The sequence below is a fragment of the Pyxicephalus adspersus genome, chromosome 1 (genome assembly GCF_032062135.1).
Source record: "Pyxicephalus adspersus chromosome 1, UCB_Pads_2.0, whole genome shotgun sequence".
NCBI lineage: Eukaryota > Metazoa > Chordata > Amphibia > Anura > Pyxicephalidae > Pyxicephalus > Pyxicephalus adspersus.
In genome coordinates, this window is record NC_092858.1 from 66416062 (window position 1) to 66436403 (window position 20342).

Here is a 20342-nt window from a genome sequence, read left to right on the forward strand (position 1 = left end):
TCCTTACCTCCATGGTCCCGCTGGATGTGCACAGCGGGACCATGGAGGTAAGGATGTGACAAAATTACGGGGTTAACCATCCTAGCAATTTTTTTTTGCCCGTACGAAGGTCGGGCATACCGGCTAGGTGGTTAACTTTAAAATTCTGCTCTGTAGAAAAACATCCCAGTTCAGATTGAAAGCACAATTGTCCACAAGGAACAACATTTTGACTCTTCTCCAACCTAAAATTATAGGAATGAGTTATCACACACATTGACATTCAGCATATTAGCATAGGGCTTTTACCAAATATCTGCTTCTGGAGCAAGTTTTGTGGCAACATCTGTAGCAACCACTTTATAACAAGAATTACTAAACAAGAAAAATAAAACAAGATTCTATCAACACCCAAGTCAAAGCCTCATGAATCAGCTTAGCAGGAAGACCATACATGATAATGACGGATGGTGAAGAAGACAATATTGGAAGTCTTTTGTCATTCTTTTTGCTTGGCTACTGCACTTCAAATCTATCATCATCTTGAATTAAGCATGCAGGCTGCAGCTGATAATAATGATAATAATGACAAATACAACCAAAATAAAGTATTCTTTACAATTTTTTTTCCAGGCCCAAAGCAGGTATCAACATTTGTTCAAACAACACAATCTCAAACAAATGTTGGTGTCACTCACTTCTTCTGATTTATACTATTACGTTATGAAATTACAAGTATTTTCTGTTTAAGAACATTATTAATTATTCTTTTGCCACTTCATCTAAATATTTGAGATTATTCAGGGCAAGGCCTCCACACCAAAAAATGTGCTAATTGTCAATAAGTTGTAAGTATTCATATTTTATAATGAGTCTAATAAGTCTAAATCTAGCCCTAATCTTAGGTATTCAGTTATTATGTTACCTGTAGGTGTTGGTTGGAGCTGTGCTTACTTGTAGAGGTTATGGATTCTCCCTGACAATGCATATCAGGACACCAGCACCATTTTTGTTCCAGCATCTTTGTAAACTCTAGCAATACATTCTGCCTGGGTATTTATGGTGGAACACAGATAACACCAGTATACACATCCTAGTATGTCCTCTCCATGTTATCTGGTAGAAAATGAAAAGTCTCTATTGAGGAATGAAGACTGAGAAAAATATTTTCCTCCTGCAATCATATTTCCCCTTACCTCCCTTTTAAGATCCCAAGGGCTGATTTATTAACAATGCAGATGCAACTTTTATATATATTATACCGTTTTTCTATATTGTGACATTGCAGAAAAATAATCATTCAGATTTGTAAAGTTACCACTATGTTTACCTTCCCTGCCTGAACTTTTTACACTTGATGTAAGCCCTAAAATGAATCCTGAGCTCAAATTTCTTTTTTCTCCAGCCAGAAGTTCACAGATTCTATTGCCAGCTGTGAATGCTTTTATTTTCCTGGCTGAAATGTGACATAAATAAGTGCCATCTAGTGGAATTTTTAGAAAATCAGCAAGCTCAAGAGTTCTTTTAAAGTCACCATTTGATATCTAAACCTAGACACCAGAGCTTTAAGCAACAATAAAGGACAATCCTAAAGGGATCACCCGTAGCAACGGGGGGGGCAGGGATATAGCAGTGAACAGATAGCAGGCTTGAAAATACAGTTTAGAGCAGGCTCCGGCCTGACTGTTTATTATCACAAATAACCCCCCAAAAAACTAAGGGCTCGGCTGAGCAACTATATACATTCACTTTAGTAGTCCCTCTCTGACTAACACCAAAGTACAGCGGTTTCCATGAAACAATACGCCGCAGTCTTTATGGAAAAACAAAGAAACATGTTCCACTCACATGAAATGCTTGGTTGTACATGGCAGGCCTCTATTCCCTCACAGCTCTGAGCAGCCTCCAGCTTCTTGCTGGCTTGCTAAATAGTACACCTATGCACCTTAGACACAGGTGAAAACCCCCGACGTGAATCCATTGGCCAAAGAATCCCATCCTTCCTTTTCTTTGGCCCGGCTCCAGGACCCTAAAAACGGGCTTTCACAAAGCCTTTATACAAAATGCCTTAGTCTGGGTGCTACATATATCCCATCCAACATTACTCGGCTTTGTTAGTTTTCATTTTGAGACTTTCTCTAATGCTTATCCTAAATAAACAAATTTCTTGCTCCAATATTATTTATAATATATATATACAATATCACAATCATCATTTGTTTCCAGAACACTTGTCCAATTTAATATGTATTAATTAATAGTTATTAATAACTATTATTTATTTAAGATTCTATCTCTGTTCCAGGGACAACATCGGTGACAAATATAGACTACCTCTTACTTTCTGTCCTGGTAACAATACTAACCTAAATTAATAGGGAGACGGGAAGGGAAATCTTCATGAGCAGATTGGCTGTAGTTTTATATGCTTACTTTCCATGAAGAATGGTGCTATTTGACCTCTATTTACAACTTAATTTGCCATTGGGTTGCCCATGTGATCAATTATGACACCAGCGATTTGAAGGATTGAAAGTTTGGTTAAGAGCTGACATATGCACAAGTCAGGAATGTAAATGATAACACTGCAGGAAAACAACATTGTTATGTTTGATGAAGGATTTCTTAACATTTATTGGGCATTTCTAACGAGCTAAGTCTTGGTAAACAGATGAATTTGTGGGTTCACTTCTGCTTTAAGCACTCTTTAAGTATTTTAATTCTGTTATAATAAAATTAATATTAACAAATATAAAAAGATATAGTTTATAGTATATATGTTTATATATATACTGGCCCGCAGTACAGAATTTGAGCTGTATTTACAGATTGTAAAAATAAACAATGCAATTTATCTTTTTTTAAAAAAAAACTACAAAAATATTGTACAATGTTTTCTTTCCATATAATGTCCCAAAAACGTATTTTTTTAAGTCAAGCATAGTATTGTACAATAGGGTTGTACAACTGAGAAAGCTACATACATAAAAAATGGCACATGTATATCCAGGTAAATTTATTCCAAGTCCCAATAAGCCATTAAATATAAATATTGTCTCTGGTCATAGCTTTTCATCTGGGAATACAAGAAGAATGCCAAGGGACAAAGTTAATTTGACCACAAATTTAAACTACATATCCTCCATCATGGCTGTTGCAATTCATATGTTTTTGTAGGGGTTTGGTGTCATCTAACATTTATTCCTAGCAGCCATTGGGTATCAAGGTATTTTGCATACATTTCTCTATGCTCTATCATGGTTTCGTCAAATGAACAGAGATCCCTGGCATAAATAACTGACCAGTATGACCAACAGTAGTAGCAATAGAAAATAATGTCTTTTTGCTCTTAAACTGGCAACCAGGCAGGTAACAGGATTTTGTTGGCTATTTTTTCCCACTGGAAGAAAATTGGGCTATAATATCTATATATATTCATGAAAACTGTTACCTTGCTCATATGGGTGATAAGTTGCAGGTATTTATATGTATGTATTTATATTTATGATAATATATGTATGTGTAGGCCTATGTATTGAAAATCTGTGTAAGTATGTGTTGTAATAGCATGTTTAACCTGAGAATGTTTTCTTTTTCTGACATCCTAAAAAGGGTGTACCTTATTTTTATTCATGTATTGACCTTTGTCATATGATTGCAACCTTTTTATCTTTCCAGATTTTAATTGTTTCACAGTGATTAGTATATTCAAGCATATATTATGTCTACTCAAATCTAAAAAAATGTTACTTAAGTTTCAGTAATAAAAGATTGGTGCCAGTAGATATTGGTGCAGTGCAAACAGCTATTCTCACTCTTATGGTATCTCACAAGTATGCCTTTCTTGTAATTCTAATGGTAAAGCTTTTAGAAACCCTAAAACCCTTTAACCCTTAAAGATAGATGCATTGGGGTCGATTTATTAAAGCTCTTAAAAGCTGGAAAATACCTTGGTGAGTCATTTGCTATCCATTCCATTCCAGATCTACTCCATGTTTGCTGGATCACCCAGGTTCACTGATGAACTTGTATCTTCTCAAGCCCTGGAGAGGTTTATTAAATCAGGCTCAATGTCTCTACTCTAAAAGAGATTGACAATGCAACTAAAGTCTCAGTGCTGCAGTGTTTTGCTTGGGATCAATAGGAGAACAGCCAACCTATCAGCACATGTAAAAGGGCAGTTAGAGATCGGGCATGCGTCATCAGGAGCTTTCCTGCAATGTCAATNTTCAGGATGAGAGTGGACGCGCGCACTCGAGTCCCGGACCGCGGTAATCCGCGATCGCGGGTCGCGCGTATTATCGCGCTTCCCGCGATCGCGAATTTCAATGATGAATCAGGGGCAATGTCTCTACTCTAAAAGAGATTGACAATGCAACTAAAGTCTCAGTGCTGCAGTGTTTTGCTTAGGGAAAATTTAGTTTTATCTACAACCACCATTGTAGATGATTGGACTAATCAGACTATAAACTTAGTCCCAAAATTTTTACAGCTGCTAAGCATGTCTCTTTGAAAACCGATTCATTCACATCTGATTACTTCTCATGGTATACTTGTTCTACATTTCCTTACTTCCTGTTCTGGAGTTCTCTGTTAGATTAGACATGTCTCTCAAATCTTAATTTTCAGGGGATCTGTGGTCATGCCTACATGCAAGAAGGCATTAATTTAATACGCAACACAGACAGGCTCCGGTATAATTGTTTGAAATTTTTATTAAAATTTTCTTTACATAGTCACTGAACTAATTTTTTTAAAGCCAATGAAAGTAGCTGAGGAATTTTGCTGAGTCTTGTAGTTAATTATTTTTGTACTTTTGTTATGTTTTGTAGATGATTGAATTATGTTGAAACTAGTTGTTCTCTTCTTATCAGTAAACTAGTGTCCGCTTCCCCCCTTTTTGCCCTGTAACTCTCCCTTTCCTCCCTACGGCCATATATCTGTTACTTTGACAAAAATATCCTGTTCTAAGAGAACCACAAGGACATTTGTCATGTCTGCTAGATATCTGTAGTCATGTGATCATGCACTGATCATGCCTTTGAACTGTTATATAAACTGTGTGCAAACAATAACGTTTTGAGAGTGATCTACCCACACACTAAGTTGCGTGTGTTACGTACTCTTCCAGCGCTGTAAACAGAAGCTATTAGAAAGAGGGACAATTAATCTGGGATCAATAGGAGAACAGCCAACCTATCAGCACATGTAAAAGGGCAGTTAGAGATCGGGCATGCGTCATCAGGAGCTTTCCTGCAATGTCAATTGCGCAGTGAGATTGGCATTTTTTCTGTTTTCAGGAAGACATGTCACCTGATCTCAAACTTCCTCAGTGCGAGAGCAGAATGTGAGCAGAACCCAGAAAACGAAGAAAGAAGCCAGGACAATATGGGACCTACTGGTCCAGTTTGCAGAGAGATTAACGGCTTTCTACTAGTTATTTTTTTAAATGAAATTTCAACTTTAATTGTTTCCTGTAATTGTTAAATGAACATAAATTATTCAGGATTCATTACGTGAACATTCTAAACTCATTTAGCAAATCAGCTGTGGTGACTGCTTTATTTCATCCCAAAATGTCATCACTAATGCCAAATATCCTTACGCTAAACTCATCCATAGTCTTTTCACCCATTTAACCTCAGGTATCAATGTGCCACTACATGATTAGGGGTAGGGCCATGCAATGGCTAAAAGTAAATTTTGATAATGGTATCAATAAAATCCTTTTACATCCGACTTATGCACTTACATCTTATACCTCAGTCATAAACACTCTGACATCAGCGTTTACAATGCAGGAGTAGAAGTCCTGCCTCATAAGTGTGAATGGTAAGGGCAGTTCACAACCCAGAGTGAAGAGGAGAGAATCAGCTGCCAGGGAATCGAAAGACTTTTAAATTGCACCCCGGACAATAACAAGCATTTACCCTTGCAGTGTGGATGAGTCCCAAAAAAAAAAAACAAATTCAGCTTTAACATTTCAAAATGTATTTAGAAATAATATTATAAACATGAAATATGTTTTTCCCTTTTAAAATGATACTGTAATAAAATTGTCAGGAATTGTTTGTAAGAAAACGAGTGTGAATTATCCTTGTTACAGGGTAAAGAAAATACAAATAAATCTTGCTTGTGTGTTGAAATTTGTTTACCACGTGTTATCTTGTATAGCATATACCTTGTATACGGCAATACTTGGAGGAGAAACCATTTGCAAAAATTATAGAGCTGTATTTTTGTGGATTGTAGTGGCTAACATTTTGTTTTCTTGTTTGCAGTATATACTACCTCTGACCCGCCCTAACAATACATTTTTGGCTAGTTGTCATCTCTGTGTGCAGCTGTGCTGACCGGCTATCTAAATTACCTTAGCCTGTAACTAAGCAAAACAATTTAGATTTTTACAGCATATGCACAGCCTAAAATATAATGGAGATAGCAGGTTTTATACAGTCATAGTATCCATCCTCAATTGGTTTTGCATTAACGTCTCGTATGAACCTCCCTACAGCAGACAAGCTAACCACTGAGAGCTGATAATCTTCTAATTAATATAATGGAGTTAGTGAATAACTCATGCTTTGCAAATAAGTCAGCACATGGAAGTCTCAGCACCCAAGTGATTCCAAAACAAGCCCAAGAGACACTAATTGACATCTGTGGGGGCTGAAAAATCTGTTGGCTAGCCTTGTAGCTTTCCACAGCTGCTCATGCATACCCAGAGGAACGCAACTGAGGTTGAAGAAAGCCAATCTTTAAATAAAAACAGAAAACTTGTAGGTACTGGAATTGGGTGTATATTCACATGGACTTAGAGCTAGCTGTAACATATATTACATTTACTAGGTAAAACAATGCAATGCAGACAGGCATAAATAGTTTAATACAAGACCTCCATGAGAAATTGATGGGATGATTACTTTCAAATGTGAGGCTAATTTAAAAAGATAAGACTTTGCAATTCGCATTGGTTGTTCAAGGGATTATTTTTTTTAAATATATTTTTATATTTGTGTGATATTTCAATATCAAACAAATAAATCACATTTCAGCTAATAAAGGGAAACAGGCAACATTTTGCGTGTATAGTTATGTTTAGATAAAAGTCCTTTAAAAGGGAAAATGAACTCTGTTTAAGTATTTGTGTCAGTGTTTTGAAATGTGTTAGCTAACTATGTGCAAATGTACTGTTAGTACTTACGGAGGTGTAACTAAACACAAAGTATTGTGGACACTTTGTTGTTGTACATTTTGTTTAAATAAAAAGAACAGGTAATTGTTTATCTATAGATTCCACTCTATTGAAGTATGGATGAAAATGGCTTTTTTAATACATATGCTGACAGTGCTTTAGTGCAATGTTTCTAATATTTCTAGTTATTCTAAAATGTGATTGTCTGTGGTGAACCTGCTTTGTATAGGTACCATAGATACCACCACTCAAATACTTACCAAAAAATTAACAGGTTTGGCACACATTTTTACACTTAAAGCTGCAATTCTTTTTTATTTTGATTATGGTGGTGCTCATGGTGTTTGTATAACAATTATAACTATTTTTTATTGAATTCTCTATTCTTTGCATTGCAATTTGGCAATATTATATCCAATACCTGATATGTTTTAATAATTTCTTCTATTAACCTTTGGTCTCATGAAGAAGACCTTGTTCTGCGAAACGCCTCATCATTCTGGTTTCCAATTGATGTTGTCTTCATATTGTTTTTCACATTTGTATTGCAAAACAAGACTTTCTTGTATTTTGGGTAACCATTTATTTGTATGCTTTATGTATTTTTAATGTGTTACGTGGTTTGTACTCAAACATGGAAGTGATGTGGCCTTGCCAAGAAAGCTTTATTCCAGCCAGGCATCCACGGTCTATCTATGTAGCTCTTACTGAATCATTTTGTGGATATTTTTTAATCAACTAATTATGCCCAGATTTTGATTTTCTGGATTCAAAATGCTACGTGGCTCTCTATATTGGGTCATACCACACTGCAAACCTTTCTTCAGAATCTACACATGATGCAGAGCTCCTTTATAGACTTAAAGCATCCCTATTTATCTGTCATTCTATAGAAAAACATATATGTTTTGATCCCTCGCTTTCTGATTACATGTTTTTCTATGACTTTTGAGTCTGATTACCCCTTCGACAGTTGTTTCGAATAATGCTTTGTTTTATCTTTATCTCCTGACTGTACCAAACTGTATACAATCTTTAGTCTGTCTAACACATGGATACTCACCTTGCTTGTTCCACATTTCCTTTATTACCATTACTAATAGTCTCCATGGTAAAGCCTTGATAATTCAAAGCATTTGTATAAAGCAACCTTGAAATATGGCTGTTGTAGGTGAAGTCCACTGCACCAGTGGTCATCTGGTCTGATATATGAGCCTAACAAGGGGGATTTTACCATTTTGATAATTGTGTATCTGTAAATTTACCTATAAAGATTAAGTGATAGAAATGGGTGACTTGCATTAAATATGGCAAAACCATCTGGTGGTAAAATTATCATAAAACAATACGCTTGTAGTCCAGAAAAGGGATTTGTAGACACATGAAAAGATTTTATATACAACATAACATATGCCATATAAGCCATATAATATTATTAAAAACACATAGTTCTTACTGAACTTACTGATCTCTTACGATCCAGTGCTTTTATATGCCAGCTGAAGGTCATTTCTCTCTCAAAGGAGAGAAAGAAACCAGTTTTTCATATGGCATATAGATTTATTTTTAAAATCACAAGTATATCAATCAAATAGAACGTGTAGAAATAAATTTAATAAATTCTGGGCCACATCATAATAAACTGCATTGAATATCTGACCTAAAACTATACAGAGGATTCCCTAAAAATCAAAAACAAACAAGAAGGCAACGTTTCTAATCCCGACATGTTTCACCTATCTGCTTCTTCAGGGATATACTGAGAAGATTAGGATACTGTAAAATAAGTAAAAGATATACCAGGTTATGTGTGTGAGTATTTTGTGGTGTAGGTGTAGTAAAGATAGATTTTTAGAAAGATAACTAAGCCAAGAAAATTTTCGTCATAATTGATATGAAAGTATGTGGTGTCTAGAATAGTTATTATAAAACAAATATGATATGTAAAAATTATGGTCATTTTAGGTTAACTTAAAAAAATACAAATGGTATACCCAGCCCATTTACCTTCTATCCAGTTCCCTAATGGAGATTCCCGCCTTCTGACATACAACTTTTTAATTTCAAGTAAGTCTTTAACTCTTTTTCTATACCATGAGTATTTGTTTAGGCAAAATACGTCAGGTATAGAGACGCTACTCTCTTGTTTGTATCTCTGTATAGTTTTAGGTCAGATATCCCATGCAGTTTAATAGAATGTGACCCAGTATTACTAAGTTTTGTACATGTTATACATGATTGATATACTTGTGATTTTTTATCGTATAATTGCTGTGTAAAAAACCCTGGCTTCCTTTTCTCCCTCTTTTTGTATTTATGTTTATCTAAGCGGGGAAAGCACCGACATATTTACTTAGAGGTTGGGACTTGTTAGAACTTATTTGTGTTTCTATATGTTGATAGCAGTAAAGCTCCCTCATTGTAGATGCCATATAATAGTTGTAAATAGATCCATTCGGGGGAAAAGCCAGTAATAAAAGAGGCTAAATGGGACCCTGGCATAGCTATAAATAGTATAAACATTACACCAGACAAAACAATTTGAGGAATCAACTAAGAGAGTAAAAGCACTTAACCGAAGCCTTTGATTTTTAACCTCTCCTCATTTATTTAACAATATATTTATTATATGTGTAGCCGTGGATCTGGAGCGGGTAGACAAGGTTGTTATCTGTTTTGGGAAGGGTTGTGATGGGGAGGACAGTGGGGATAGAAAAAAAACTCTGTGTAAAAATGAAAAAAAACAAAAGTCTGGACTTTGCAGTTTGCAGATCTCTGCCAATTGAAGCTGCAGATACCTCTGATTCTTGCACAGCTCTGAAATCTCTGAAGTCACAATGATTTATTTTACTCAGGAATTTGTTATGCCAGCTTCTGATATGATGTACATTTTGATATCTACAACTTAGGTAAACACAGGGTAAGCTGTATTAACTTGAATGTTGGTGCTGCCAGTTCTAATGCCAATACTGCTGCTCTTGCTGTTGTTTACATTTAGGGTCATTTGTCAATAGGGCAGGCAATTTGTACTACGGAAAGGCCCATCTTCGCTTCTTCTTCCTCATTATGTAGTCATCAGTCCTCAATTGGAGAATGTTTGGACAGGAAACAAAAGCAATGTCAGCTCGGCTCCCCTGATTGCTTTTGCAGGTCCCAAAAACTTTGATCTCAACGGCCGAATTTACACAGGCCGTTCTCGCTTACATGTTCGGATTAGATTTTAAAATTTCACTCGCTCATCTCTAGTAGTAGCAGCGTCATGCGTAGATTTAACTTATGTCTCTTGAACATGATGGCCAACCATCTCTATCCACGGCAGCAACATGTGCGCTGGGAACTAGGAAATGAGAAAGGGCAGATGGTATTACATGGCATACCATGAAGTGCTAGATTATTTAGCTCTTGACTCTTGGCCAGAATTGCATGCTGCTCAGGTGCTCTCTTCTACCCTTGAGTGTTAGAGTCTTCAGTGTAACAAGTTGAATTGTTGCTTGTTATTTGTAAAATTATTTATAGTGCCAATATAATACCTTTCTTTAATACCCTATGAACTTAAAAAACTGCAAATAAAATACAATTGACCCAAAACTAAAACAGTTTCCCTTACTAGGTATAGGCAGTGAAAACTAATACATATATACATACACATATAAACTAATACATATATACAAATATAAAAAAACTTACAAGCTCATGGAGATTTACTGGAATTCATTGGAACTACAAAGAAAATGGGAATAATGTCATCGTTCATGCATGGCGAACAGGTGATAAAGTATGATAAATGGGCTTACAATTTATCTTTAAGCCAAAGAAAAAATCCTAGATAAGGGCCATTTTTATACCATTTTAACAGGCCACACGTACCAAAATTTAGTGAAACTTTTTTTGAAAATGTATTAAATCTGAATTTATATATAATCCTAATGATGTCTGCTGTAATATATTATGGTATAAATATTGTGGTAGTGTTTCAAAATGTAAAAACATGTAGTCAAGACAAATTTGATTTAAGCAGTAAAGTCTCCATCCGATTGGATGGGTGCCATTCCCCTCTGAAATACGTGGAAAGTATTAACATGGCTTTACATTCCTATGTTATCTTAGTTGATATCTTTCAATGTTTGTCATTTCCTTTGTGAACTTCTGAGTTCAACATTGCAGTGCTATCAAATAATCAAAGGGAGACACTAAAGGATGGACATTTAAAGAGATGTTTGAAAAGCCTGCACAGAATCCTCTTGATTAGCAACTAAGCCCAGTTCATTTACTGAGTTTTATTTCATTTACCATTGTACTTAGTTCATCCATGCACAAAAATCAATTTATATTAATATGTAGTATAACATTAAATTTATTATTGATGTCATCACTTGTCAGAATATAATTGCATGTCTGGAGTACAAAGGTAACAGAGAAATTCCAAAATCATCTATGGGAATCGCTTTCAGTACTAGCAGACAGTTTTCTAATTTATCTTGCTAACATTTTAACGTAGCAAATGATAAGTGTAGTTTTGAAAGAATTAGGTAACTGGATGAGATGCTTAACCCTGATTCAGTTTCCTCTCTTTTGTACATGCATTTCTTTTTATCACATGTATAAAATTTTAAAAGGGGAAAGGGAAACCATAGCATGTTTTCAGAGAGCGTATTCTGTACATTATTATTACAGTATTTATTTAAAAGTGAATGTTACTAAACTTTTTTTTACATAAGACCACCCTGAAAAGAAAGGGACTGATGCTTACCACTACTACTGCCAATGCCGCTAATCTCTATTGTCTTTTAGTGCTACACCAATTAAAAAATCTTCCGTATTTAAAGCAGAACTGTAGTTATGCCTGCAAAATCTACAAGCAGGGCTTCAGGGCCAAAATAAATCCTAGGGGCATGCGCAGGATTTACTTCATCCCAGCCAGGCCAATCAAGATGGCCAAAATGTAGACATCTCAGAAGAGAGAGCAGATAGTGTTGCCTATGATAAAAACTGGAACAGATAAGTGTATTTACAAACTGCGATCAGGCAGGGGCATTGCCTGCAATAAAGGATCTGACTAGACACAACTTTTTATATTTAGTTTCTTTTATCATTCCTAGTTGGGTCAGACACGTGGCCTCACACTGCATGCTGTGGTTACTTCTGTCTGTCATTGTGACATTTATGTGCCCTGTAGTGTTATAGGACCTGGTGAAAGGAACCAGAGCATGCAGAGAGTGACCAGGCATCTGATGCTCCTAAAAGTAATGGATACTGGGATTTTTCAGCCAGTGAATATTACCAAGACAGCGGAGATTGGTTTTGCAAGTGGTAGTGGGGATAAATATAAGGTCCTTGGTTTGCAGAGTGGCCTTTCATAAAATTTCTTGCAGATCCATATTTATGGTATTTTTTTAAACACATTTGAAAACTGTCCATTATCAGCATGTTTTTTTTAACATTATAAACAATAATAAACACTGTACTACAGTACTAAATAGGAATATGTTCCAGTAAGGATAATACTACCTTAGTGTTTTTATATTTTCTTAGAATGCTCACATTTTACCAGTAATCATAACACAGATAAACACAAGTAGAGGGAAATTTTATAACATTTTTACTTATTTATACTTAAAATGGAAGTAAACTGAAAAAAAAAAAAAACATCTTTACCTTTGCAGATCCGTCGATACCTCCTGAGGATTCCTGGATCGGGTCCCGTGTTCTTTGCCCTTCTTCCGTCGGCTTTCTACATCACCTGATCCCACACTGTGCAGCGTGAGATCGGGTGGATTGGATAGGAAAAAAAGTGCCGATTTCATTGCACATGCATAAGTTTGGCATTTTTTATCCATTTTTTATTAAAAAAAAAGAAAATCCTTCTGCACATACCCGAGATTCGGCATACACAGAAGGAGCAGCCAGAAGTCTCATGGGATCCATGATGTATGTATCCATGGAGGCTCTGAACTCCCATTCTGTCTTTAGGACAGAAAAAGGAGGGACTTTGCCTTTAATTTTTTAAAAAAGGTAAATTTTACTTTGTATAGAAAGGTTGTCTACTTAAAAGTAAGTAAAAATTTTAGTTTAGGTCCGCAACAAAGTTTTACTTTAACACAGGCATTTTCTGCCTGCAATCAGAATTCAAATTTCATGTTTGCAGCCCATTTGTATTTCCCATTCTTTGAGCTTTGTTACAGCCAATGGCCTTGATTTGCTTATTTAAAGTTAGCCATGAATCATGACTAGTCACTGATCTGTATGATTGCTTTGTAACCACAACATGTTACAGATTCATATGTAAATGAACTGTGGAGCAAAATCAGACAAATCTTGTCCCCCTCAGGTGTCTGTATTCACCTTCCCCTAAAAGCAATATCTCTTTAATGTGCAATAATGTGCAGTATTATGCGTTTATTTAAACTGTACATTGTCCTAAAAGATAGGTAAATGTGTTTAAGAAGTTTTTAACTAATTTGTATGCACAGATTTTTTTTTTTTGTTCTCAACACTACATAACTGATGCTTCAACATTAAATCAATAATATTGCTCTTTTAAGTGTTTAAAATTCTTTACTTTTTTTATAAACACTGGAGAACATTACACTTGTGAATCTATAGTTTGACAGTGGTGGTTTCTGCATTCCCAAGAATCAAAAAAATAATAAAAACAACATTACAGTCGGTAGTGATTTTCCAGAACAATTTTGAAAAGGCAACTTTTACATTAATAAGTTGCATTCAGATTTAATCCAATCAGTTTTGTACAAGTATGTCTTTCATCATTTAGCAAATATTTATTTTAACATTAAATCTGTTGCAGTTCCATATAAATGTAAAATGTGCTATACCATAAACCATTCCAGATTTCCCTAAAATGTAACCCTACATCTGTCCTTAATTAAGATGCCCAGTCGAGTCATTAAATGGAAGTAATCTGTGGCTGATTTGTCATTCAGTACAAGGAAGCAAGCCTAGAGATTGTAGGCTGGACAGTGTTCTGCTATTGATTTCTTAACAGAAACATGTTGTTTTGTGGTAAATATATTTAATTTACATGTCTGATGCACTTCATCAATATAAATACACTTCATCATTGTTTAAATGTTTGTAATAGTGAACATTTGGATGAAATATGTAGAGCCAATTGGTGTTTTAGATACATATGTAAAAGAGATTACCCTGTAAAAAATGTTATCAAAATGGATACTAGTGGCTTTATATTTTTAAATACTTCCCAATCACATACACAGATTTTGTTAATTACTTTTCAGTAATTAATCACAGTTATGCTGTCCTTCATACAAGCAAGATGTTTTTCTAAAGTAGTAGAGAATATGCATTTAACAAGTAAACAAAGTGAATGTTTGTTCAAATACTAGTTAATGATAATAAAAATATTAATAGTAATAAACCGACTTTACTTCAGTGATCCAATTATATGCTAGGGAAAAAAATGATATATTATTTCCATATCATACTATTTAATTTTGGTAAGCTAATCACAAAAGCAAAGAAAAGCCTCCCTAAAGAGGCAATATTAAATGCAGAAAAATGGGGAAAGGAGCAAGGTAGAGGAAAGTAAAAAGTGCACAGATAATACAAATGGATGTTTTTTAGAAGCAAAAAATATGCCTGGATTTCAACGTTTTAAAGTAAAGAAAACAGAGACTGCTGATCCAGGGAACATCCAATTGCCTCACAGGATCAGGAAGGATTTTTATCTCCCCAGTTGTAGCAAATTGAACCATGCTTTATTTTATTTTTTTTTGCCTTAATTTAGATGGACTATGTCCAAAGGGTTTTATCTGGGCTGTACTGATTTGTAGTATGTTTATTTCCCAAGTAGTTGAACTTGATGGACTTGTGTCTTTTTCAACCTGACTAACTATGTAACATAGTATTTAAAAGGAAGAATAGAATGCAAGAAGAGGAAAAAACAGAAAAAAGCTGGAAAAGGATGTGAAGGGGAGCAAGGGGATGGCAATGAGATTCATTTAATTTGAGAATAGAGGGTGTTATAAAGTCTAGAAACAGAGAAACATCAACCAGATGTATTACAACATTTTACCCTTAAGAGACATGGTGAGGTCCTCCATATTTTTAATATTGATATCCTAAAGCAAAGTAGCATACTTGAAGGGGCAGATTGCATTGAAGAACAGGTATGCAAGCTCGAGTAGCAATAATTAAATGGATCAGGACAAACCTACTGTGAACCTTAGAGGGCAAAGAATTATGGTGGAGCAAGAAGCCTTGATCTTTAGAAACCTACAAAATGAGAACTGGAAAAAGGGGGAAAGAAGTTTTTGCTGTTGGTGCAGGGCAAACTGAATATGTAAGTCATGTTTATATTTGGATGGTAATGATAAAAGGGAATCCTCATCCTCCCAGGCGTAAAAATGTATAGGAGGGAGTAGGAGAGGGAGTGACAAGCAGGGCCCTTTACATCACATTCTCAAGGGGTGATAGGCTAACAAAGGGATGAAATAACAAGAGTGATCTAAGGAAGTGACAAAGATGCTTGCATCTCCAGAATCAAATCAGGATCCTCAGAAAATTTTGAGATGGAATGCCATAAGTAATAGTGAATAAAATGACTAGTTTTGAACTTTCCCATCTGAAAAACAGATTGAACTATCCTGAATTGAGAGCATAGTGGGAAAAAGGTACCACCTAATATTGTAAGTGTACCCCAATAGTCAAGTGTGGTTTAAGACTAGCAAACATGGTAGACACACACCTGGGTAAGACCTTAACAGTAGTAGGTGTAAAAGCTAGTTCCACAACCACCCAAAGCTTGTCTGCACCAAAAAGGAATCTTGGTGGGTGCAATGCAGTATAGTAAAGCTTCACGTCTGGCAGGTACATAACCTTTGGTCTGCAAAAAATGTTGTACTTTATTCTAGTTGTTGTCAGTCCAAGAAAATTTAATCAGATAATAAGATTCCTATAGATTTATAGATTTAGGAAAAAACAGGGGGATGTGAATAGTTCATGCAAGCGGAGAATAAAGCTCACAAGGTGCCTTGTGTGCATAAAGTGAGATTGCGTTTGATATTTTGGAAAGGGGAAATTAAAAGCAAAAGTTTGAGTGGTGTCTGTTGGGTGGCATGGTGGTTCAGTGGTTAACTCTCTGGGCTTTGCAGTGCTGGGTCCCAGGTTCGACTCTTGACCAGGACACTCTCTACATGGAGTTTGCAGGTTCTCTCTGTGTTAACTTGAGTTTTCTCCGGGTACTCTGGTTTCCTCCCACATTCCAAAAACATGCAGTTAGGTTAATTGGCTTCCCTCCAAAATTGACTTTAGTCTGTATTTAAGATATATGACTATGGTAGGGACATTGGACTGTGAGCACCTTTGAGGGACAGTTAGTGACATGACTATGGGCTTTGTATACAGTGCTGCGCAATATGATGGCACTATATAAATACTGTAAATTAATATTAGGGGGCATATATTTAACGGATTGTGAAGCTCATTTAAAGGGGAAATTCTGAAGAGCACATGACAAGACAGAGTTTAAGTGCATGGCTTCCCACTTATGATTTAACTTTGATCTTTCTCTATACCACTAAATTTGTAAATCAAATTGTGGAGTACAATATCCAGGGAACTAAGAAAGAAGCTATTTTATGACTAGGTTGAAGCCCAGGGATGACAGGGTTGGACCTGATAATATGAAGGAAAGACTCAAGGTTAAAGATACAACCTTATCTCACACAATTATAAATCAAAAAGGGGTCTGCTAAAATGCTATTGACATACTCAGTGGGTAAAGGGAAGAAAAAAAGAGACCGGATCCATATTAACATATGAATTCCAGAGGAGGATGCAAAAACATCCAGTCTTTACAGGATATAGCAGAATGCAAAGGGAGGTCCTGGACAGGGCAGAGTATAAAGTTTTCTGAACCTGTGCAGTATTATTCCTAGCAATTTTTGTAATGAACTTAGGTATTTTTGCAAAAAGTTTTGTAACAACATTCAGTAAAGAGATGGCACAATAACTAGGACAAAGAGAAGTGTCTTTACCACCCCTTGAGGATGACATATGTCCAGAAAGCAATTCTGTAGGGATGAGATATCCCTGTTTTAGATAATTCAAAGCCTCTGGGAAATAAAGGGGGAACATATGGATGATTTGTTTTTGGAAAAGGCAACTCTTTGTGGACTTCAATGCCAAGTCCAGTTCAAAAGTAATCTGGTTTATTGATCAAGACCAAAGAGATACGATTTTATGCAACAAGAACCTTGGCCAGGAGACTTTGTGAGAGAGGTCCGAGTAATAGTCCTGTTTTGCATCTCTTTGTTTTTGTCAATGTATCTAAAGTGGGGATTTTCCTCTTACTACTTGTTCCTGTAACACCTAAACATCTGAAAAAAGAATTGCCATTTTCATTATTAAATCATTATAACTAATAATTCATAATGTGTATCTGTTTCTGTATACATTGCACAGTCCAAGCAGGAGTAGAAACATCTCTAATAGGGACAAAACATAAAACCTGATAGACAATAAATACTCTTTTCCTGATCTGTCCCAAGCACAATAAAAACTATTAGCCAAATTTGAGGTTTAAAACATTTAGGTAGATAAGATGTGACCTTTTCTTTTAGTATACTGTGTGTCTCATGCACTGTATGTCAATAAAGCACAGATGGAGTCAATGCTATAAACATATGGAATAATTTTACAATAATTAGTAGTGAACTATTGAAAGTGAAATTGAAGTCTACAATGCTGGTAAAAGAAACCTTTCAGCACAGCAGAAATTATTTTATTAAAAAAGCAAATATTTTGAAAAAGTAAGTGCTGGCATATAAGAAGAATAAAAAATGAAAGGATGATAAAATCTGAAATGTGTCTGTCTGGCACTTTCAAATATTAAATGAATTTCTAATTGCCCCTTGAGTTTGATGTCTGTGCTAAAAAACATGTAGATAGATCCTTTGTTGAGAAAAAAAATACAAAAAACACAAATGCAATAAACTTAAGCTCCCAAACATCTTGTACCGCAGCATAAAGTTATAAAACAAGTTTGAAAAAAAAAAATGAATAATTAAAAAAAAGCCTATGTTTCAAATCCCTATGCATTCCAATAAGCTTATCTACACCAGGTCATTTCCTTGAGGCATGTTTATGAGCTCTATCTTAAACGTTGTTTGCAACGTTTAAAAAATTTAAATGCTGGGTTAAAGCTGGAAAACACCTGAAAACACGGGTAAACGCTTCCATTAATTTCAATTGAACGCAAATTAAGAAAAAACACTGGAAACGCAGTAAAAAAGCAAAAAAAGTGGGAAAAGGTGGCATAAGCGTTTTCCACCGTTTTAAAGAAAAGCTTTTAAAACGCTAAAAAAGTGCATAAAAACGAAGTGGGAACGTTTACATGTGTTTTTATAAACGTCCGTGTAGACCCAGACTTAGGTATTTATTTCCTGCTTTCCTTTTTATTTATCACAAACCAGGTAGTTCCCCATTTTGCAATAGGGACTGATTCCATAGGATGAATTCCCATGGTAGTAATACTTCTGCTTTAGTAGTACTTTCAGCTAATATAGGGTTGATGGAGAGGATGGCTCAGAACAGGATTACCACTTTTGCATTTTTTTTAAGGCAGTGCAATGACAATGGAATGAAGTTACCCACAGAAACAAGGCTTAGTTTTTTGGTTTTGTTCTGCTTTTTTACTGGATACATTTGTTTTTCAATACAAAATTTTAGGGCAAAATCTACCCTAAAACATTCTGATGTACTAAATGCATGCATTTTCCTAGAAATAGTAAGATGTCTGTTCACTCCTAATATTGTATGCTTACAGATTCCATTATAAACGTCCCAAAAAAAACCCACATATTTTTGGGGGCTTCCTATAATTGAAGTAAGTCCTTGACCCTCAACATTAGGATAAGGGTGCTATGTAATTGCGGGAAACTTAAAGATTTAAGGGGAAAAATAAAATGTACAGAAAGGGTGGGTGTATTTGCAGCCCTTTCCTGGATACTCTGGCTGCATGTCTTGGTAATGGTCTGGTTGGAATTTGCGAAAACCAAAATTTAATTGTAGCCATGCAGATAGATTAAAAAAAAACTTTGTGCTTAAGAATATTTTAATTATGGGTTTTGTCTACCCATGGTATTTAAAATGTTTTTAAATTTTCAGTGTTGCCCTGACACCCTCATAATAAAGATTCTTTGACCATGTGTGTTTTTTTTTCAGAGCTTGAGCAATATTTAAAATAAATAGTGAAAACGTGAGAAGGTGTGTAAGCTGTTAGAGACCTATCCATTTTAAATTTATAGATGTCATTTCTGCTAAAGCTGCATTTACCAAATGCTAAGTTCTAGAGATGAGTATACTTTGTGTATTTTTTCATTGTTGTTAACCTAATTATTTTTATTCTGTTGTCAGAAGTAGGTGAGATACCATGCAAAAAGAATAGAGAAAAGCTGACATAAATCTTGTTGTTTAATTTTTTACCTAAATGTAAATTTTTCTTCTTTTTCATTCTTTTCCATGTTTATCTATCTATCTATCTATCTATCTATCTATCTATCTATCTATCTATCTATCTATCTATCTATCTATCATAATGTACATTAATATACGTTCATTGCCACACTGATAATATAATGGTACCCTTTGATCACACAATTACAGATGAAATACTATACACCAACATAAAACATGCAATGCTCAGGGAACAATACTACCAGCAATAAAAATAGTTTAATAAAAACATGACCCATAATATTCTGTTCTGTATCTCACTTTGGGAAACAAGAGCCCCAAATATCAACGCTTGCCAAATTCCACAGAAATAAATGGAGCTTAAGTGTTCTCCACTGTACTATTAACTCACTGAAAAGAAAACAGAAATGAACTTCTGCTCTAGTACTTTCTGGTATTTCTGCTTTGTTGCTAAAATTCAACTAAAATGACTTTAATAAAATGCACAGAAATAATTACCATTCTTTTTGAAAAATGCTCTTAATTGCCAAATTTGATATAGTTTATTTATGAAATAGTAATTAAAGGAGAATTAATTGTGTTACTTATTGTATTTAATTTCTAGCTTGTTCAAGAAAATAGTATTTGAAATCACTCTGGGCAAAAATGCTTCCTGATTTATTTTTTTTAAAGCTAATCGCATTCTTCTCTCTTTTGTTGTATCTGCTGTCTG